A 22,705-nucleotide genomic window follows, 5' to 3' on the forward strand; every position below is an offset into this window, starting at 1 on the left:
TTTGGTTGTATAAAAAGTCTTACTATAGACTTTATGGATGATACTATAAAAAAACTAATCTACTGAGGTTAAATTTCTACATTATACAAACAAATTTTAAAACAGAAACATTAATTTTTAGCACAATCATTTTATCTAAAGTCCACCACAAAAATTAATGTACATTTTCATTGACTATTTGAATGCTTTAAAAGACAAAATTTTATTTTTTGCTCATATATTGTAGGATATGGGAAATGTGAGCTGAAAACTTTTTTAATGAAGCAAATCCATCAAGTTTTTTTAATGAATATTGATTAAAACTGTTCTTAATGATTCCTTTTTGTAACAATAAGATGATTAAGATCAATTATTTAACTACCATTTTAATATACTAAATACACAAAACTTATTTTTAATTTTTTTAGGATTGTTTTACATAATACTTTGTTAATTTTTTTTAGTGAATAAAAGACATTGTTTAGATTTTGATTTAAACACAGCTGTTTTTAGAAAAATTTGTACACTTCTAAACTTAAGCTATAAAATCATAACTTCTAGAATTCTTGAAAAACATGATTTATCAAAACCAAAATTGAAACAAAAATATTTATCAAATAACAGAAGAACTTATTTAAGAAATCAAAGAAGAGCTAAATAGAGTAAATAAAGTGTTAAATATTAAAAAGAAATCATTATATAACTGTTAAGTTTTAAAATAATACGTAAAATGTTTTTTACTAGTCTAAAGTCATTTAGCTAATTCTTGAATAATTAATAAGTATACAGTTAAAATATTTAGTTGTTACAAAAGGAGAGTCTTTAAAGATATTTTTAATAAGATTTAGCTTATAAAACTGGACTAACTTAATAACACATGTTAACCAACTTTATTATTTTAATGGTTTACACAGTTATGCACATTTGTAGGCTACTTTGTATATGGCTACTATACAAACAGTCCTAAACTTTAAAAATGTGTGGCATAATTAAATTAAATTTTGCAGATAGGATGTTTCAAGAAATCTTATTTACCCATTTCATTAAGACTCAATCTATTGTTTTTTTTTTTAGGTAAATAGTGACCAGCAAAAATGTGCAAAAATTAAGTCAAAGAGACATTTCCAAAAATTAAAAAAAAATTTAAACAATATTTTTGTTTTTGAAAAAATGATAAACTTATGTTTGAATAAATAGTAACTTGAAATTTAATCAAGTCATTTAGAAATTCATTATAACATTCAAATATATAAAATTGAATACAAAAATTAAACAAAAAGAAAACTTTTTGATAAAAATCTTTAAGTATTTTAAGACTTTAATCACAATTTATTATTTTATTTCTAAGATATTTTAATTTTTTATGGTAGAAAACCATCAGATTTACTTCACCCTCTATTTTGATTCTTAACATTAAATTGAACACTTTGTAAATTAAAAAAAATTGTATTTTCAGTGTAATTAAGGATTTGGCAATGTTTCATAAATAACTTACTAAGCTTAATATTTTGCTGAATATATTTCGTCTTATTTTCGTTAAACAATGTAAAAAGGTTTAAATAAGTATAAATTAACATTTAAATACATTATTTAATTTTCTACCTGAAAAAATTAAAAATATATATAACTAATTGAAATTTTAAAACATACTAAAAATTGGCTTTTTAATACTGATGATTTTTTTTATAAAAGTTATGAGCATGAGCATTTTTTAAATATTTCCGAATTTAATTTATTTGAAGAGCAGTGTTCCTTTAGAAACTTTTATAATGTTTTAACTTGTCACAGTTTAAATTTATTATTTTAAACCTTACAATACAACTTGTAGTTACAAGCATTGTTACTACAGTTTATAAACTTTGATAAATTATTTTTCAAAATGTTTTTTTTACAACGGGACTCCCCTTTACGTTTATGTGACGCCCCTTGAGGCCGTTCTGCTATAAAAGTCAAAATTTAGGTTAAAAGAGGTTTATGCTAAGCTAACAGCTATTGTGGAAAATAGCTCATTTTTTAACAAAATTTCCGCGTTTCAGCTACATTTGGCTTCTATGGTTTGAACCCACGCGTGCAGATCACAAACTGTTATGACGTAATTATAGAGTAGTTTTTTTTAAAGAATTCCACACAATGAAAACTAGAAATTTTCAAATACAATTTAAATTATAAACATAATCTAAAGAGTTAGTATGTCACAAACTGCATATGTCACAACAGTTTTGTGACGTAATAATGGAAACGTTAATTAATGCATTATAAACGCTACGAATCGCTTGTAATCACATGGGGGTCTGGCTCAGATTGTAGAGCGCTTGCTTAGCATGCGAGATGTGCCAGAACCATGCCCGGCTCCTACACATTTAAATAATGGTTACAATATATACTTTTATCTTATTTGATTTTTTTAAACAATTTAGCTAAAATAAATGAGAGCACAACACTCTTTATTATTTTACTTGTTTTTTTTTTGTTTAATATGTAAAAAATACTAATCATTAGTAATAAAACAAGACCTTACTTTTAATACACAGCTTATTGCAGATCTTATTAGAAAAAAATCAGCTCATTGTTTTAATTATACATAATTTTTAAGAACTTATATTTGTTTGAACAAGTTTAATAAAGTTTTTAATAACTTATGATTACTTAATTCATTTTTAATTTTGCAAAGTCAAACATGATTTAGTTAATAAAAAATGATTTCGTAAAATTAAAAATGATTTAAGATATTCAAAGTGTAATAAAAACCGAAAGGTTTTTTCGTACACTAGGTCCTTTGATTAAATATTTTTGAGTGCTTTTTTTGCCGTTCCATAAACTATATAGTATAATCAAACATGATTTAATTTAGTCCAGCATGATTTAGTAAAACTAAACGGATTTAATTGAGTCATACATGATTCAGTAAATTTATACATGACTTACAGTCATACAAAGTTTAGTGAAATCAAACATGATTTCGTAAAATAAAACTTGATTTAGTAAAATTTAACCTGATTTAGTTAAGTCAAATTTGATTTGATAAATTCAAACATGATTTAATAAAATTTAACCTGATTTAGTAAAGTCAAAAACTTTAATAAAAAGAAAAAATATTTTTTAAAGTCTGACACGATCAAGTAAAGTCATACATTATTTAGTTTAAAACATTTCTTAGATTCTGATTTAGATAATTGAAATATTTTCTAGTATAGTTAAACACAGTTTAGTAAAGTCGAACAAAATTTGTTCCTTTTCTACTTATGTTTTTATAATAAACAAATTGTCTGAAAATAATTTAGTTTATGTAAAGCAAATACTTTTCATGGGTGAAAAGGAAATAGCGAAAATGTTGATGTAATTCAGTATTTGAATTTGTATGATGTATATAAACGTTACAAAATGTTATTTTCCACAAGCCTCGATAGCTCAGTCGGGAGAGCGTCAGACTGAAGATCTGAAGGTCCCTGGTTCAATCCCGGGTCGAGGCATGCCTTTTACCCATTTAAAATGTACTTATCTTTTGTTCATGTTAAAATCACTTTACTTTATATAGTGATTTATTCAACATAGTTGTTTTGTTTCTTAACCTATATATTTTTTCAACGTTATGTAGTTGTGCTTTTTTATGGTTTATGTTACAATGGTTGTGCTTTATGCATTACAATCCCCAAGGTCTGAGTTAGGAGATTACTTTTACTAATTAAATATAAATTAAATGCTAAATATAAGGAGTTGTAAACTTTTTAATACTATATATCTTATTTAAGTTAGAGTCCAGAACACCTTAGTAACAACTATCTTAAAAACTAAGTATGTATAAGTATCAGAGTGATTAGTTATTATGTACTGCTAAATATATATAATACAAGTAAAAACTGTGCTAACAAAGTTTATTCTAAGAAAAGCAATCAAATAAACTCACTAAAGAAGCAACTGAACAACATAAGAGTAACAAGAAAACAATAATACTCTCTGGCGCTAATGTGTGTGGCAAGAATATAGGCAAAAAATAACAAAAATAATTTTTTGTAGCATAAGTTACTTAAGTAAGTTTTAGTTATTTGTAAATTACATTTGTTTATTTTATCAAGTTAAGTTTTACTAAGTTTGAAATATGTTCACCATTAACTGTAAGTTTTAAGAGACTGAAATAAAATTTAAAAGTTGTTGAGTTAGAATTTAAAGTGTTTAAGCGACTTTAAAAGTAGAAAAAGCTTAAACATTATAAAACTTTTTCTAAATGTAGTTTGAACAGATAAAAAAAAAGCTTTATGATAATCTTTTCGAATAATCACTCAGTTTATAAACAGAAAGGTTGTAATTATTTTATTAAAAGTAAGAGGGACTTAACATTTATTTTCTTGAAAAGTATAAAGTAAAGTGTGTAAGTATTTATACAAATAAACTGCAATGCGCTTTAGTAAGACTTTAAAACATATATGTATACATATATTGTTAGGAATGATGTTCTTTAATTTTTTAAACGAAAAATTTTGTCAAAACTTTTTATAAGTTTATGTTTCAATAATTTACAAAACTAAACTAAGTTAAGATAACAACATATAATAAATAACTTACTGTTTATAAAAAAGAACATTTTGATTGTTATGAGTACTTAAAAATTTTTAAAACTTAACATACAAATAGTTTGAAATATAAAGATATAGCACAAAAGTTTCAAGTAATAAAGCTCACAGAAGTTTAAGTTACATAAACGTGCTTTAATTGACACGTCATAACGCTTACGTATACATATATAAATGCAAAAAATTTCTGTTCACAGTAGTCCTACATGGTCTAGTGGTTAGGATTCCTACGTTAGCTTTAATCACATTTTAAATAAAAAAGGTTCTTTAAAAAAAATCTATTTAAGTTTTACATATATACATCATAAAATAAACTTAATTAAACTAATTAGTAAGTAAGCATTCTTGAAAAAAATATATAGTGCTAAAGAAGTGTTATGTTCGATACTTTAGATGTTTAAGTTCTTATAAAGTTAAATTATAATTCAATAAACCTAAAACGTATACAAAAGAGTGATTGTTTTTATTTAGTATTGTAAACTACATTAACGTTACTACCTTTAAAATGTTATTCATTCATTGTTGTAAAATAAAAAAATTCGAAATATTATTTCAAATATAGTGTTTAAATAACTGAAACTAAATAAAAGTTAACTTTTTTTTGTTAAATATTGATTTTTTAGTGAAAGGAAAAAGTTTTAAAGTGTTTTAGTAAGAGTTTGTCGTAAAGGTTTAAAAACTATTGCAAAAGGATTATTCAGCTACAAAAAAATAAGTCGAATTCAATCAGTTGTTAACAGTTTTGCTTTAGGCAACGCTGACAAACTGTTTATAATTTGTTCTGTATTTATATGGATGCGAGGGGATATAGCTCAGTGGTAGAGCAATCGACTGCAGATCGATAGGCCCTTGGTTCAAATCGGAGTGTCCCCTCCCCCTCAAATAAAACAAAATAGATTTTTTGATGTCGAATAATTAAGCTTGATGACTAATAGTTTTGCTTCATTCTTAATATTTTTTATGATGTTGAATAATTTTGCTTGATGCTTAATAGTTTTGGTTGATAATTCACAATTTATGCTTTACGCAAGAAAACTTTGCTTGATGTTGAACAGTTAGGCGGTGTGTTATACGACTATAAATTAGTAATATATTAATCAACAGCCGTACAACATTTGCACTAGGCTTACAGAATAGCCTCTAGACTGTAATATTAAGATCTTTTAAAGTGTTTGTATTTTAACATATTAAATATTTTTTTTTCGATTAACTATTCATTTCTTCTAGTGTTTAAACTTTTATGTTATGCTTTTAATACTCCGAGTATGTTATAGTATGTACTCCGAAGTTATCTAAAACTTTTAAAGATAATTAAGTTATTACAAAAATAAAATAAAAGACCTTTCTGATTGCTTAACTAGTCAAAAAAAAAAATACGTAAACAAGGTTTTGATTTATTTTCAAAAAATAAGTGTTAAAAAATAAAACTGAAACCAATTGCTTTAGTGTATGCAACTTTAGTAATATTGTAATAGTAGTGCTACAATGGTTAACTCAAAGGTTACAAAAAGTGTTCTAATATCAGTAATTTATATTAGCTTACAAGAATAATTTAAAAAGTATTTTCTACTGTTGCAACTTTAGGTTCAATAACTACGTCAGAAAGTTTGAATAGTTACGTCACAATGTATGACGGTTTTATTTATAAACGCTACAATTTCAATATTGACATGAGCCTGGCTAGCTCAGTCGGTAAAGCTTAGGACATTTTATCCAACGGTCAAGGGTTCAAATTTCTGTCAGACTAGTTGATAAATATTTTTTAAGAAAATAAATTAAGTTTACAATTGCAATTTTTATAAACTATTTATGTTTGCCTATGCATTGTTTGTTATAGAAATTGATCATTTTCTTCTACTTACTAAATAAATATATCTTTCTTTGTTGAGTTTATTCACAAACTAGTTAAAAGAATGATAAAGTCTGTAATATAAAACATAACTAAAACTAGGTAAATACTTCTACATCTCCCCCCAGATTTTATCTACTAAGGAGATAAAACGATAAATTTACCTAGTGAAACAAAAAAATTTTTTAAACAATTTGTTACAACTTAAAAACATTTTTCAGGTCTAAAATTCAACGAAATCAAACTCAGAAAGACAAAAATCATTTCAAAATTTACGATTAACTTAGTTCACTAGTAAATGATTTGTTAAAACAAACTACAACTTAAACAAACAAACTTTAACAAAAAATTTGAAGCTTAATCTTTACTTTTCTTAACTCAGTTGCTGAATACAAGCATTCAAAAACTTAATTGCTTCACCGATTTGAACTTTTCAGCTTTTAAGAACGAAACCACACGTCATTCATCTAACCATCTTGAAACTTCACTTAATTTGCTGATAAACATGTTTATCATATTTTCGACTTTAAACAAAGTAGAAGGTGCATTACTGATAGCATTAAACACTGACGAGATACTGCTACACTTAATTTCCAAATACTCGATACCAATCAACAGTTCGAATTTTTGAAAGTCAATCTCTACGTCCTCATGTAGTCATTATTTGAATAGATGGCTGTTAGACTAGTCTGCTGCAAAGTCAACTACAAACTTTAGGTAGTTACCATTGGACTGAAACTCATTCATTAGACCATAAAACATTAATTTACAGTGAACATTCCAACTTTACAATAAATGAATGTTAGCATCATCGGTGTCACGAAACTCTTGAAAAGCATCGTAAAGTCTTACAAGGAAACGCTGCAAATGATCCGATAATTTCACACACTCATCCCGGACACATTGTTGTTCGCAGTAAACTTTGGCGGTCTGTTTGCTTTTCTGTAGAAAATATAAGTCAAGAAATTATAGATTAAAGCAAATCCGAGCAATTCCAGTTCAACATCAATTTTGAAGAAAACCATTAGTACAGAGGGAAATTACACAATGCTTATTCAAAAAGAATCTTTTTTCTATAAAAACACAGAACATTAAAACTTTTATTGAAATCTTTTTCTCAACCTAACAGAAAAGACAAACTTTTACAGTGGTATGTTTGCTTTTCGCAGATAAGGGATAAAACTTAGAGATTTGCAAACAGGAGGGGTAAATCTTTTTAGAAACTTACGATTTTAAACAGTTAAGCGACCTGATCCATCAACCTTGACAACACACTGATGGCAGTCCTTCACTTCCACCACCACTCCACTATTCCCCCACTTGCTAGGAAAGTTACCTGTTTGATTTAGTATCACGACATGATCACCGCAATTCAGTGGTCGCAACGGTTTTGTGTTCTCACTTATATTTTCAATAGACTTAACAAAACAAATACTGAGAGATTCTTCCTTTTTATTCCAAACGTCACGCCACATTTTTGATATCTGCGGGTTTTTGTAAGTCATAACACTTTTTCTGACGTGAGGTAATGAATTCTTTAAATTTCGTCGCGATCCAGTGTGTAAAAGTACGTTTTTCTGTCCCTGTACCTCCTTTTTCTTCTTTGTGACGTAACTATTCAAACTTTCTGACGTAGTTACTGAACCTAAAGTTGCAACAGTAGAAAATACTTTTTAAATTATTCTTGTAAGCTAATATAAATTACTGATATTAGAACACTTTTTGTAACCTTTGAGTTAACCATTGTAGCACTACTATTACAATATTACTAAAGTTGCATACACTAAAGCAATTGGTTTCAGTTTTATTTTTTAACACTTATTTTTTGAAAATAAATCAAAACCTTGTTTACGTATTTTTTTTTTGACTAGTTAAGCAATCAGAAAGGTCTTTTATTTTATTTTTGTAATAACTTAATTATCTTTAAAAGTTTTAGATAACTTCGGAGTACATACTATAACATACTCGGAGTATTAAAAGCATAACATAAAAGTTTAAATACTAGAAGAAATGAATAGTTAATCGAAAAAAATTATTTAATATGTTAAAATACAAACACTTTAAAAGATATTAATATTACAGTCTAAAGGCTATTCTGTAAGCCTAGTGCAAATGTTGTACGGCTGTTGATTAATATATTACTAATTTATAGTCGTATAGACACACCGCCTAACTGTTCAACATCAAGCAAAGTTTTCTTGCGTAAAGCAAAAATTGTTAATTATCAACCAAAACTATTAAGCATCAAGCAAAATTATTCAACATCATAAAAAATATTAAGAATGAAGCAAAACTATAAGTCATCAAACTTAATTATTCGACATCAAAAATACTATTTTATTTTATTTGAGGAGGAGGGGACACTCGGATTTGAACCAAGGGCCTATCGATCTGCAGTCGATTGCTCTACCACTGAGATAAATACAGAAAAAAGTATAAACAGTTTGTCAGCGTTGCCTAAAGCAAAACTGTTAACAACTGATTGAATTCGACTTATTTTTTTGTAGCTGAATAATCCTTTTGCAATAGTTTTTAAACCTTTACGACAAACTCTTACTAAAACACTTTAAAACTTTTTCCTTTCACTAAAAAATCAATATTTAACAAAAAAAAAGTTAACTTTTATTTAGTTTCAGTTATTTAAACACTATATTTGAAATAATTTTTCGAATTTTTTTATTTTACAACAATGAATGAATAACATTTTAAAAGGTAGTAACGTTAATGTAGTTTAAAATACTAAATAAAAACAATCACTCTTTTGTATACGTTTTAGGTATATTGAATTATAATTTAACTTTATAAGAACTTAAACATCTAAAGTATCGAACATAACACTTCTTTAGCACTATATATTTTTTTCAAGAATGCTTACTTACTAATTAGTTCAATTAAGTTTATTTTATGATGTATATATGTAAAACTTAAATAGATTTTTTTAAAGAACCTATTTTATTTAAAATGTGATTAAAGCTAACGTTTAATCCAACTTATTAATTTCTTAATTTATTTAATTTCATGTATTTTAAGTACAAAAAGTTACATAAAGGTGTTCATAGATTTGTGTAGTTTATAAACGAAATTTGTTACACAGCTTAAAAACTAACTTCTTATTTTCTATTCAAATAAAAAGTTTCTACACCGGGAATCGAACCCGGGCCGCCTGGGTGAAAGCCAGGAATCCTAACCACTAGACCATGTAGGACTACTGTGAACAGAAATTTTTTGCATTTATATATGTATACGTAAGCGTTATGACGTGTCAATTAAAGCACGTTTATGTAACTTAAACTTCTGTGAGCTTTATTACTTGAAACTTTTGTGCTATATCTTTATATTTCAAACTATTTGTATGTTAAGTTTTAAAAATTTTTAAGTACTCATAACAATCAAAATGTTCTTTTTTATAAACAGTAAGTTATTTATTATATGTTGTTATCTTAACTTAGTTTAGTTTTGTAAATTATTGAAACATAAACTTATAAAAAGTTTTGACAAAATTTTTCGTTTAAAAAATTAAAGAACATCATTCCTAACAATATATGTATACATATATGTTTTAAAGTCTTACTAAAGCGCATTGCAGTTTATTTGTATAAATACTTACACACTTTACTTTATACTTTTTAAGAAAATAAATGTTAAGTCCCTCTTACTTTTAATAAAATAATTACAACCTTTCTGTTTATAAACTGAGTGATTATTCGAAAAGATTATCATAAAGCTTTTTTTTTATCTGTTCAAACTACATTTAGAAAAAGTTTTATAATGTTTAAGCTTTTTCTACTTTTAAAGTCGCTTAAACACTTTAAATTCTAACTCAACAACTTTTAAATTTTATTTCAGTCTCTTAAAACTTACAGTTAATGGTGAACATATTTCAAACTTAGTAAAACTTAACTTGATAAAATAAACAAATGTAATTTACAAATAACTAAAACTTACTTAAGTAACTTATGCTACAAAAAATTATTTTTGTTATTTTTTGCCTATATTCTTGCCACACACATTAGCGCCAGAGAGTATTATTGTTTTCTTGTTACTCTTATGTTGTTCAGTTGCTTCTTTAGTGAGTTTATTTGATTGCTTTTCTTAGAATAAACTTTGTTAGAACAGTTTTTACTTGTATTATATATATTTAGCAGTACATAATAACTAATCACTCTGATACTTATACATACTTAGTTTTTAAGATAGTTGTTACTAAGGTGTTCTGGACTCTAACTTAAATAAGATATATAGTATTAAAAAGTTTACAACTCCTTATATTTAGCATTTAATTTATATTTAATTAGTAAAAGTAATCTCCTAACTCAGACCTTGGGGATTGTAATGCATAAAGCACAACCATTGTAACATAAACCATAAAAAAGCACAACTACATAACGTTGAAAAAATATATAGGTTAAGAAACAAAACAACTATGTTGAATAAATCACTATATAAAGTAAAGTGATTTTAACATGAACAAAAGATAAGTACATTTTAAGTGGGTAAAAGGCATGCCTCGACCCGGGATTGAACCAGGGACCTTCAGATCTTCAGTCTGACGCTTTCCCGACTGAGCTATCGAGGCTTGTGGAAAATAACATTTTGTAACGTTTATATACATCATACAAATTCAAATACTGAATTACATCAACATTTTCGCTATTTCCTTTTCACCCATGAAAAGTATTTGCTTTACATAAACTAAATTATTTTCAGACAATTTGTTTATTATAAAAACATAAGTAGAAAAGGAACAAATTTTGTTCGACTTTACTAAACTGTGTTTAACTATACTAGAAAATATTTCAATTATCTAAATCAGAATCTAACAAATGTTTTAAACTAAATAATGTATGACTTTACTTGATCGTGTCAGACTTTAAAAAATATTTTTTCTTTTTATTAAAGTTTTTGACTTTACTAAATCAGGTTAAATTTTATTAAATCATGTTTGAATTTATCAAATCAAATTTGACTTAACTAAATCAGGTTAAATTTTACTAAATCAAGTTTTATTTTACGAAATCATGTTTGATTTCACTAACCTTTGTATGACTGTAAGTCATGTATAAATTTACTGAATCATGTATGACTCAATTAAATCCGTTTAGTTTTACTAAATCATGCTGGACTAAATTAAATCATGTTTGATTTTACTATATAGTTTATGGAACGGCAAAAAAAGCACTCAAAAATATTTAATCAAAGGACCTAGTGTACGAAAAAACCTTTCGGTTTTTATTACACTTTGAATATCTTAAATCATTTTTAATTTTACTAAATCATTTTTTATTAACTAAATCATGTTTGACTTTGCAAAATTAAAAATGAATTAAGTAATCATAAGTTATTAAAAACTTTATTAAACTTGTTCAAACAAATATAAGTTCTTAAAAATTATGTATAATTAAAACAATGAGCTGATTTTTTTCTAATAAGATCTGCAATAAGCTGTGTATTAAAAGTAAGGTCTTGTTTTATTACTAATGATTAGTATTTTTTACATATTAAACAAAAAAAAAAAACAAGTAAAATAATAAAGAGTGTTGTGCTCTCATTTATTTTAGCTAAATTGTTAAAAAAAATCAAATAAGATAAAAGTATATATTGTAGCCATTATTTAAATGAGTAGGAGCCGGGCATAGTTCTGGTACCTCTCGCATGCTAAGCGAGTGCTCTACAATCTGAGCCAGACCCCCATGTGATTACAAGCGATTCGTAGCGTTTATAATGCATTAATTAACGTTTCCATTATTACGTCACAAAACTGTTGTGACATATGCAGTTTGTGACATACTAACTCTTTAGGGTATGTTTATAATTTAAATTGTATTTTAAAATTTCTAGTTTTCATTGTGTGGAATTCTTTAAAAAAAAAACTACTCTATAATTACGTCATAACAGTTTGTGATCTGCACGCGTGGGTTCAAACCCACCTCCGTATTTTTCTTTAAAATTAATTCCAAAAAGTCGTATTATACTTTGAAGGTTTAGTGTAAATTTATTTACTAATACTTTAATACATTTATATAGTTTTATTTGTATTTGTTTATTACGAAAATAAGTCTTACTTTACTTTTCGTTTATAAAATCAGTTACTGTTTTATTTAAATTTAATTTTTTTTAAACCGTTTAAAAATAAGACTTGTTAATTGTAATTTATGTAAATTTTAACACTGCAACATTTATTTATTAACTAATAAACATTTATTAGTTCATTTTTTATAAAAAAATTTCAAAAGTGTAAACAATTTCAATTTTATTGTAAACACTATTTCCTACATTTTATGGTAGCTTTTATTAAATTTGATATTTTTAATCTAAATTAAAAGTAATACTTGTTTTACATAAGTTTAGAATGTATTTATAAAATATTTATTTTACAATTTTAAAATTTTTATTTAATTTTTGTATAGTTATAAAAGCATATAAAACATATTTATCTGTTTACAAATAAAATTGTGCAAAAACTTAGATTTAAGAACTATGATAGGTTACAATTACAATTTAAACCACATGTAAACAAGCTAATTTAATTTTATATTATTCTCGGTGTTTACAAGCTTCTTTAAAAAAAATTGTAAAGGTATGCAGTTATTATTTAAGTATATAGAAAAAACAATCATGTTTACTATAACAACTTTCGGTAGCTCAGTTGGTACGCATTAAAAACTATTATAAAAGTCTACTCTCAAAATATTGTTTGTAAATTGGTATTAAGAAATTTTTAAGCTTCAAAGACTTCAATTGGTACGCATATATTAACTTAACAGTAGAAGCGCATAAGGCCATACTAGTGAGTTGATAAAAGCAATCAAAAAATTTTCAACTTTAAAAGCATACTTATGTTAAAATATGCCGTGTTGATGTACTTAATAAACAAAATCAATTGTTAAGTGCACAAGTGCTTCAAACACTAACGTTTATAAACACAAATTTGTGCATTATTGCAGCGCCTTCGATAGCTCAGTTGGTAGAGCGGTGGACTGTAGCAAGTTGTTAGAAATCCATAGGTCGCTGGTTCGACTCCGGCTCGAAGGATTATTTTAGTTTCATCAAACTTTATGTTTTTCGTGATTAATATAAATAATGTTTTGTTTGACATTTTTTATTTTTAAAATCAACAAATTTAACTATTTCATGAAATATCATTTTATAAAGAAGTATTTTACTAAAAAGACATGTTATAATTTAAATAGTTTGTTAACAACTAAATTTCTAGATAAATATACAAAACATCAAATATTTAAACACAATAATAATTAGTGGTTTAATTTTTTTTTTCCAAAACAGGCAAACTCCTTGTTTTATATTAGTTTTTTCTTTAACGAAATAAATTTTTAGTGATAAAACTTACATTACTGTTAAAAATTATTAATGAAGTATTTAAAGGCAGTATTATAAAAATAATTCATTTAATTGTTGTCATCTTTTATTTTCAAAAAACAAATATCTAGAAGACTTTATTGAAATAATTGTTATACTTTTAAGTTAGTTCTGTCGTTAATATTGAAACTTGCACCATTTATATATTAATGGTAACCAACAAAAGCCGATTGATCTACCATTGTTTTATGATTACAAAAACAAAAAAGCAATGCTAAGAATAACAAATAACCTTGATACTTAATTTTAAATGTAAAAATTCTGCCGCTTAAGTTCGAACTTTTTGATTAAGTAAAAAGTTTGTGTAGAAAGTGTAACTTATTCTTAAGAAAAACTTGTTCCTTTAAATAAGTGTCAAGAAGTTTAGTTTTAAACATTTTTAGTTAAAATAAATAAAAACTAATACGAATTAGTACAAAGTTAATAAACACACCAAGCAAGTTATTCAAATGCATTAAACAAAACATGATTTTCTTAATCATGTACAACACAGTTGAAACATTAATAAAAATTATTTCAAAAAAGCCGGACTAAGTTTTAGTTGTTAAAAGAAAATAAAAAACAGTGAAACTGTTTTTTATTTAGATTCAAAAACACTTAAACTTGGATCACATTTTAGTTTATATAAAGTTATCATAGAAAAGTATTTATGGCATAGTTTACAATTAGAGGTGATATAATAAGACCAGGAAGAAAAACTAAAATCATGACTTTCAATAATTTCTAAACCAAATCAAAAGTCATTTAAAAACTTAATAGACTACAGAGACTCTGGTTTATATATTAAATAACTAGTAATTTAGATTTAGCTATAGTATGAAGGACAATAATTTAGATAAATTTGCACTTTTTTGGCTGTGTTTAAAGTACGAGCTCAAAAAGCATACAATTATAATTTGTTCTCTGGTTTATAGTTTGAAAAATTAAGCAGTAAGTAATGAAAAATAAACAAAACTGTTAAGCTGGTTATTATTGTTGTATAAAACAACTCGTTATCTTTAATAAAAAACCAAAATAATAAATTTTAAGTTTTTAGGGGAAACTCGTTAAAAAATTTAAAAAAGTAAATTTTTAAGTTTTCCTTTTTTTTTTGTTGAAAAGAAATTAAAAAAAATCTTTTTTAAATAATTCAGTCTCTCGGATGTGATAAGAAAAAATAAAACAAACTAAATTAAGACAATATTCAATCAAATAAGTAAAAGTGCATTGTCCGGGAATCAAACCCGGGCCTCCCGCGTGGCAGGCGAGAATTCTACCACTGAACCAACAATGCTTGTTGCAACTTCAAAATTTATAATATATAAACCAAGTGATTATCAAATGCAGCGTATCTGCATTTGCTTATCAAAAGTAGCAACTGTTGTGATGATATAAACAATCAAGTGTTCATTTAGCTTTGATTTTATGCGACTTGAATATTAGTGCATTTTAGTATTTACTTTTTTTTAACTATTTTATTAGCGGCTAAATATTTAGTTTTTGTTCATTTTTAAATTATAACCATTTTTAAATAGAATATTTATTTTAAAAATCTTATTTTATCTTTATTACAGTAAAACAATTCATGTACAAACTAGAAAATTTTGATAGTAACACTAACCAAAATTTGTATATCGCAATTTAAAACTAGCTTATTTATTTACAAAACTAATTTACCATTTTATTTTCGTTTATTTAAATAATAACAGACATTATTTGGTTGAAAACTGAAACAAATTTACAGTTGCAACTACTTAAGCTTAGTAGAAAAAAGTTGAGAAATTTTGTAAAAGTATCAAAATTTACTTAAATTTTGTTAAAACCAAGTTGTCACTTTGATATCTAACTTTGTCAAACATTTTAGAAGCCGGTTGTTAAAAAAAACAAAACTAAAAATTAATAATGCTTTTAGACGTGTCAATTTAGACAATTAAAATGTTTGCATTCAAACATAACATAAGCAGTAAGTAAAATTTGTGAATGAAACATTAATAGGTATATCCTTTTTTTACGTTTGTGTAAGCACGATGATGACCAATAAAACCAGGGAACTATTTCTTTCTTATTAAATGTATTTATTTGGAAAGGTCCTTAATTGTATTCTATTTGTAGTGTACGACTCGATAACAGAAACGTTTTTTCGTGCACCAGGTCCTAGGACCAAACACTTTTGGTATTTTATTTTTGTCGTTCAGTAAACTATTCTACAAAATGCTCAAGACTATACTGGGATAAAAATATTTAGCCTAGTTTAATCTTCTGATCCCATTAAAAATCGTAAGGTTATGGTAGTTGAATCTGTATAATAAAAAATAGTTGATAGAATCCTTTCATAAGTACGATTAATCTTTAATTAACATTTAATTCATACAAAGCTATTTTATTAGATTATAAATTAAATAGTGGCTATGAGAATGAGAATTTTATTTACACTTTACTAAATTAAGAAAATTTAAGCCATAGCTTTAAAATTAACATAACTTAATGAAATTAGTAAATTTTGTAGCTAATGAGAATTTGGTATTTATATTTGAAAAAAAAATTCAACAAGTATTTGTTTATGATTCATCTGAAATGTAGTATATAATAATTATTCTTGATAGCGTAAGCTATTAAGGTATTCTTTTTCACCTAAAGAAAGCTGTAGGAAAATACTTAATTTTTGATTAGACTATTAACACCATTCATCGTTAGTTCTATATTATAAACAATTTTTTTAAAAACCATAGTAGCTAAAACTTAAATATGACGTCAAGAAATTCACTAATTAGTTTTAAACAACAGCTAACGAACAACGTAAATTAAAATTCAACGCAAGCAAAATTTCTCTATAAGTTTGCAGTTTACTAAACCACGTGATTATTTTCAACGAGCGTCAAAGCTATCGAGCAAAAACACGTTTAAAATTTGCAGCGAAATATTATAGCACATTTTGTCGAGCTAAGGGCAAAAAAATTAACGCTTGAACGAACATATGCTAGCATTCGAGTGCGCTACAGATTTACTTGCCTTGACATTTGGGTTTATAAACAGTAATTTTTCGCCTTGAGACAAGCGTCGATGGTGTAACGGTTAGCATTGGTGCCTTCCAAGCACTAGTTCCGGGTTCGACTCCCGGTCGACGCACTTTTGTATTTTTGGTACAGTAGTGAAATATTTTGCATGTAAGAATGGAATAATGAAATGTTTTAAGTAGAAATGAATAATTTCAAACTAATTTTAGCAAGCTTTATGAAACTTTAATAAAAATTGTAGAATGACTACTGATGTAAATATACAATTTTTAACTGTACTTTATTTTGAAATTATAAAGTTTGAATCAAGTAGTAAGCAAGTAATTCAGTAATTATTTTCATGACTAGATACAAGATATTGAAAAAAAAAATCGAGTAGCTAGTTATTTGTTGGAATGTACTAATACTCTTGTTTTTAATTTTTACATAACTGTATTTTTTTCATGGTTTAGTAGTCAAGTCAAAAATCAAAAGTAAAGCTCACCTACTTAATTATGTACTACCAAGTTAACTAGTAGTTATATTTACTAGAAAATATCGTTAAAAAACAGGTCATAAATTGTACCTATTTTCTTTTTAATATACATTCATAAATATTGTTCTGTTGACCCTGCTTAAACAATATGTTGTTTTAGATTCTGTTTGATATTAAAAAAAATAAATAAAAAACACAAAATCAGCTGTAATAAAACAATGTTATTATCAAAAGATAGTTCATTCACCAAAAAACAAAAAGAAACCAAGCCCAACGTTGGGCTCGAAACCACGACCGTTGGATTAAGAGTTTAATGCTCTACCGACTGAGCTAGCCGGGCACTTGCAGTAAAGTCTTGTTACAGCTACATATTTGATAAATTTTAATTCAAACTCTCATTGATTTCTTTTATTGTGTATTACCGGTTAACAATTTAACGGTTTGGTTCATGTTTTATATAATACTGATATATTCTATGTACAACATACGATTTTTGAGTTTTTAAGAAAAGTAAAATAATACTTTAAAATTCAATTTATATTTATACCTTAGAACTTAAGGCTCTTTTGATGTAATTATGAAATTTGAACGTTCGCTCAAAATATAACTCAGCGTAAGCCAAATATTTTTAACTAAAACAGAAAAAAAAACTTTCTTTTCAAATCTTAAGCTTATTTGTTTTAATCTGTTTGTTTAAATTTAAATTTGTTTAAATTAATGATTGTAATATTAACATTATGTTAACAGTTAAATTTTTCAGATGCTATATGGTTACTTATTCAAACATAGTATAAGTATCGAAAACTAGTTGTGATTAAAATTAAGAAACTTAATAGTTAACCTTAATTAATTATTTTATAAAAGTACTTAGCTTTACTTAAATAAGCAACAACACATACTGCAATTTTTTATTATATCTAAATTATGTTTAAAAGTAGTTTCTGTGTAGTCTAGCAACAATAACAGTCTAATTTAAACTAGTAAATAAGTTACTTGTTTGAATTACTTTGTTTTTGTTGTCAGTTACAAAAACAAAAATATTTACAAATTTTTTTATACCTCCACATATTTTTGTTCTGTTATAAATTGTTCAGTTAAAATTTTATTAAAGCTTGTTACACACATTTTTTAGTCTAGTAGTAGCACAAAAGTTTAATGATTTTCGAGTAATCTTATAAAAATAAATTAATACTAAAACAATTTACGTTTCATAAAATGGTATATTATTTAAATGCATGATGAAACTAGTATACTAAATTGATAAATAAATGCTATTTTAAGTATAAAATAATTTTTATTTAATATAAATAACAAATGTTTTTCAGACTTCAAGTAAAGCTTTCAAGCTGTAACACTTTAAACACATGAAAGTTAAGTTAAGTATATAAGTTGTTAATACACAATCATGTAAACTTGTTTACTAAAATCACCTGTAGGTTAAAGAAGTCAACGTGTAGTATTTTTGAAAATTTTGTTGTTTTTTAAATGTTGATAAATAACAAAACCTTTTTAATTAGGTTATGCTTATATTTGATATATGTATTATTTTCTTACCTAAGAGACAAAACTAAAGTGGTATAAAATGTAATAGTGTTTATAGTTATTTTAAATAAATTATCTATTTTAAAGCTTTTTAGTAAGCTTTTAAAAAATGCTTAAATTAATATTTTCAGATAAGTGCGAAATTACATTTATTTTTCATACTTCTTAAGTATTTTAAAGACTGTGAAGCGATTATCTTACTTGTAAAAAATATAATTGAAATAGTTTAAGGTATCTTGAAGTGCAGTTTTCTAACTTATAGTTGGTAACAGGGGCGTAGCGTGGGGAGGGACACTGGAGCATGCGTGCCACCCAAAAAAACGAAAAGAAGTAAAAAAAGAATGTAATATCTTTATCCTTCATTGTTTTTTATTCCTGCTTAATTTGCCTTTTTCAACTATGTTTATCCAGTATTCGAAAAGTTAAACGAAATTTTGAATACCCATTAGTGACAAGTTAGAGAAATTACCCAATATACTGATTCGGTGTTGATGAAAAACTCCATAAGGAAAAATTCTATTACCTCATTAACTTCATAAGATTTTAGACTCAAAAAGTACGCAACTAGTTAGTGCACCGCTGTAGTATAACCTTATGGCAGCTTATTTTTCTACAAAAAAATTACAAAAATACGACACGCTTAAAGGAAAATTAAACAATTTTACAAGTTTTTTTTATGCTACAATAAATGTTTAAGACTACTGCTAGTTTTCTGATCTTTATTTTTGTAAACATACAAGAAAAAGCGTGTCGGCCTATGAGAAATAAACTTTGTTTGTGATAATTATTTTAAACAAGTCCAATCAGATGAATTAAATTTAAAAAACATATCTTTAACTATTTTACAAAGTTGTAATAAACTGTAATAACAGTTATAAAGTTGATCTATTTTAACTTCTGTGTACTTTTATTTAAATTATGTGCAATGAGGTGTTCTTATCACTGTTTTATTGTATATTAAAGAGATTGATATGTTTTTCGTAAATAAAACAGATACTTTCGTTTTATTGAATATAATCATTTTTAAAGATATAAAGTTTACTGTTAGTAGTAAAAACAATTTTTATTTAATAAGTTTACATTTGTGCAAGTATAAGTAATTGTAATGAATTTTATACTTTTTTTAAATTGTTTAATTTTGTAATGTATAAGTAATTTTTACAACAGTTACTTTGAACTTATTTCACTTATTGACTTTTTTTTCAACTTTTTTACTTATAAAAAGATCTATTTATAGCTTATTACAAAAGTTTTAATTTAGGTTTTTTTTTTGAGAAAACAATTGCGAACCCCCTGACCAAAATACTTCGCTACGCCACTGGTTGGCAAGATTATAAATGCAATACAGTCTCATTTACCAAGTGGCCCGTTAATCCGTAGTTGTGATTTTTCAGAGTGAGGGAAGTCCTGGATTCAAATCCCAGGCTGGTTATACTTTTTGATAGTATAAATTGTATTGGTTAGTAGTGTAAACTTCTACTTATTTTTACTACTGCGTATTACTTCTTACTTTAGTAAGAACATTAAATAGTTATCAGCTTAAGTCTTATTTTACTTATCTATATTTTTAAAACTAATTTTATAACACGTTATTAATAAAAGTCTTATAACAGAAATTTCTCAACTAAATTTAAATAAAAGTGCAACTAAAGTCTTTTATCATCTGTGAATGTTGTAAATCAATTCAATTTCTCAAAACAGTTTTCGAAAATAAAAACAATATTAAACAATAATGATAAGCTCTTAGTTATTTATATTTTAAGTATTATTTGATTAGAGTGAAACCCTTTTGTAAAACCATAACAATTTGAACAGTTTTGTTTTAAGTTTTATACAAATTACGAAATGCAAGAATGTAGAAGCAAAAAATAACTATAAATTTTTAGGTTAAAACTGTAATTAAACCTTACTAAACTAGTACAGCTAAAATTGTTTAGTAGTAAAGAAAATGGAAACTTAAAGTTGAATATACATCGTTGATTACATAAAAATAAACTTAACTTCACGTTAACATTAAACTTCAGTAACTATTTTTTTTAAATTTATATTTAGTAAATATTAACATATTTGAAATTCTAAAGTGATTACAACGTTTACAAAATGTATAAAGTAAAATGTTTTCAAGCAAAATTTTTTTTTTGTTTTTTTAGAATATGTACAAATTAAGCCACAGTTATAAATATAAAACAAGCTCATGTAGTAATATTTAAAACTAAAAGTTGCTGTGTAACTTATGTAATGAAAGGTTTTTATTTTTTCATTGTTTTAACAATTATTTAAACTTTAGTTTAAGCAAGTCACTAAATATAATTTAATGGTACGCTACTAAATTAACGTAGTAAAAATATAAGTAAATAAAAGACAACGCTTTATGGTTCAATCAAGCAAGTTATAGGCTTTTGTATTACAATACAAGAAAATAGCAAAAATTTAAGTTTTTATGGTCTAATTTAAACAACAAACTATTTGACAGTGTCGTACTAATTAGATAAATAAAGCTTAATAAACGTTTTAAAAACGAAAATTCCAAACAGTATTACGACTCAGTGTTTTTATATAAAAGTCATAATATCATTTATTTCTTAAATTAGTTAATTATAATTTATAAATGACATATAAGAATGCTATAATCTATCTTTAATAAAAATAGATTGCTTTTAAAATTATCTGTACATTTTTTCATGTTGAAATTTTTAAATACCGAATATCTTTTGTAACAGTTTTTTATTAGACTTTCATGAGTCGTAACTTATTTATAAAACCAATTTTATTTAAATAAAAATATGTATAGTGAGAGAACCAAGATAAATATAAAATTAAATACCTAAAGCTACATGAAACACTTAGTGATTACGTAAAATGCTTTAGAATTGCTGTTATGACAAGTTTATTAAACTTAAATATTTATTAAAACCACTCAAATACACTTGCTAACGAAATAATTTCGCAGAAAAACAACAATTTGCTCACTACTTTTTTTATTCAACTGACTCACGTTTCTCCGTGTTAATGAAGTTAAAAAGTTTTTACGGATTTATCTAAAGCTTCCAAGTAACAGTTTTCAAAGTTACTTGGAAAACTTTGATGAACCCGCAGAACTGTCTTAATTTTTTTTAAACAGAGAAACGTCCGTCAGTTTAATAACGAAAAGTAGTGTAAAATTAAGTACAACACAAAGTTTATAAATAAAACTTATATTAATCTACTAAACTGTTTTCTTAAGTAAAGTTGTACTTTTCAAATTAATATTCTCGTTTATAAACATTGACTTCTACGAACCTAACAATAAAAGATTTTTTCACAATTTTTAGACTACTTATTTTTAAACATAAGGTATCTTTGATATTAGTAGATTTTTTTCTTTTTTCTGCAAATAGTTTATCTGAAGCTATAAACAAAAAAATAAGTATGTGTAATAAAAAAAAACTTGCTTGTTCGATATTAATATTTGTTTTGTCATCGATGTATTAATTTTTTTTATAAATCATGTTTTATTTTAACTATGTTTTTCAACTATAAAAGTTGACATACCTTTTGTATCAAAAATATTAGCTGTTCAGTTATTAAATAAAATTAGAAGATCTAAAATTAGATAAAATTGAATTCACAATAATCAATAAATAAATCACTTAAAAAGTTCAAAACAAATAAAACCAGAACTAAAAAGATAGAAAATTTTACTAAACTTCAAGCTTACAAACAAAAATATACTTATTAATTACATGCAATATAAGCGAAACACTTAATAAAAAAGTTTGACAAAAATGAAACCTTTTTGTACAATGAAAGTAAAAATGTTTCAGCCCGGGCTCGAACCGGGAACTTTTCGCGTGTGAGGCGAACGTGATGACCACTACACTACTGAAACACTTGCCAGTTAGCGTAATATTGCGTATATAAACTTGTTGTACCTTTAATTGAC

General features: G+C 25.4%; 8 non-coding genes across 8 annotated transcripts; 4 read left to right on the forward strand and 4 right to left on the reverse strand.

The window, feature by feature from the left end:
- Positions 1-3,376: 3,376 nt before the first annotated feature.
- Trnaf-gaa (transfer RNA phenylalanine (anticodon GAA)) lies at positions 3,377-3,449 on the forward strand. The gene has a single exon. It is a non-coding gene; the product is annotated as a tRNA-Phe (tRNA).
- Positions 3,450-5,348: 1,899 nt separating this feature from the next.
- On the forward strand, positions 5,349-5,420 carry Trnac-gca (transfer RNA cysteine (anticodon GCA)). The gene has a single exon. It is a non-coding gene; the product is annotated as a tRNA-Cys (tRNA).
- A 4,109-nt stretch (positions 5,421-9,529) lies between these two features.
- On the reverse strand, positions 9,530-9,601 carry Trnae-uuc (transfer RNA glutamic acid (anticodon UUC)). Its single transcript has one exon. It is a non-coding gene; the product is annotated as a tRNA-Glu (tRNA).
- A 1,298-nt stretch (positions 9,602-10,899) lies between these two features.
- Positions 10,900-10,972, reverse strand: Trnaf-gaa (transfer RNA phenylalanine (anticodon GAA)). The gene has a single exon. It is a non-coding gene; the product is annotated as a tRNA-Phe (tRNA).
- Positions 10,973-13,342: 2,370 nt separating this feature from the next.
- Positions 13,343-13,428, forward strand: Trnay-gua (transfer RNA tyrosine (anticodon GUA)). Its single transcript is given in 2 exon segments — positions 13,343-13,379; positions 13,393-13,428. It is a non-coding gene; the product is annotated as a tRNA-Tyr (tRNA).
- A 1,547-nt stretch (positions 13,429-14,975) lies between these two features.
- Trnag-gcc (transfer RNA glycine (anticodon GCC)) lies at positions 14,976-15,046 on the reverse strand. Its single transcript has one exon. It is a non-coding gene; the product is annotated as a tRNA-Gly (tRNA).
- Positions 15,047-16,806: 1,760 nt separating this feature from the next.
- On the forward strand, positions 16,807-16,878 carry Trnag-ucc (transfer RNA glycine (anticodon UCC)). The gene has a single exon. It is a non-coding gene; the product is annotated as a tRNA-Gly (tRNA).
- Positions 16,879-22,578: 5,700 nt separating this feature from the next.
- On the reverse strand, positions 22,579-22,651 carry Trnav-cac (transfer RNA valine (anticodon CAC)). Its single transcript has one exon. It is a non-coding gene; the product is annotated as a tRNA-Val (tRNA).
- Positions 22,652-22,705: the final 54 nt, after the last annotated feature.

This window comes from Thalia democratica, chromosome 2, assembly GCF_965202585.1.
Source record: "Thalia democratica chromosome 2, ktThaDemo2.hap1.1, whole genome shotgun sequence".
NCBI lineage: Eukaryota > Metazoa > Chordata > Thaliacea > Salpida > Salpidae > Thalia > Thalia democratica.